Source organism: Octopus bimaculoides, chromosome 5 (assembly GCF_001194135.2).
Source record: "Octopus bimaculoides isolate UCB-OBI-ISO-001 chromosome 5, ASM119413v2, whole genome shotgun sequence".
Classification (NCBI taxonomy): Eukaryota; Metazoa; Mollusca; class Cephalopoda; order Octopoda; family Octopodidae; genus Octopus; species Octopus bimaculoides.
In genome coordinates this window covers 63,128,046-63,128,751 of record NC_068985.1, presented here as the reverse complement: position 1 = coordinate 63,128,751, position 706 = coordinate 63,128,046, and positions in this window count along the sequence as shown.

Below are 706 nucleotides of genomic sequence, written 5' to 3'. Positions count from 1 at the left end.
CTCTCTCTCTCTCTCTCTCTCTCTCTCTCTCTCTCTCTCTCACTGAATTTGTCTCTCTTCTTTTCTGTCTTTCTTCATCTGTCTCACTTTCTCTCCTTTTCTTTTCTGTCTTCCCTAATATTTCTCTCTCTCTCTCTCTCTCTGTTTTTCTTTCTCTTTCTCCCTCTCTCCCCCTCTCTTCTGCAGTGTCCACCGTAGAACCATACACATAAGCACAGATGCGTGTATGTGCATGTGTATTCTTGTGTGTGCGTATATTTACCCGCATAATACATACATACATACATACTTACATATATACATACGTACATACATACATACATACATATATATTTATATATGTATTTACATATACAAATATATACACACACACACACATATATGCCTCTGTGTGTGTGTGTGTGTGTGTGTGTGTGTGTGTGTGTGTGTGTGTGTGTGTGTGTGTGTGTAAGTACAGGTATGTTGGTAAGAGCTAACGCACGAAATTCCCGGACCTTGAGTTACTCCGTTTACTTCTGCTGAATATTAATAAATAAATAAACAAATATATTTGCCAAAGGTGTCACTGCGTGGCACCTTGGGCAAGTGCCTCCCACTATAGATTCGGGCCGACCAAATCCTTGTGAGTGGCTTTGGTAGACGGAAACTGAAAGAAGCCCGTTGGATGTGTGTGTGTGTCTGTGTGTGTGTGTGTGTGTGTGTGTGT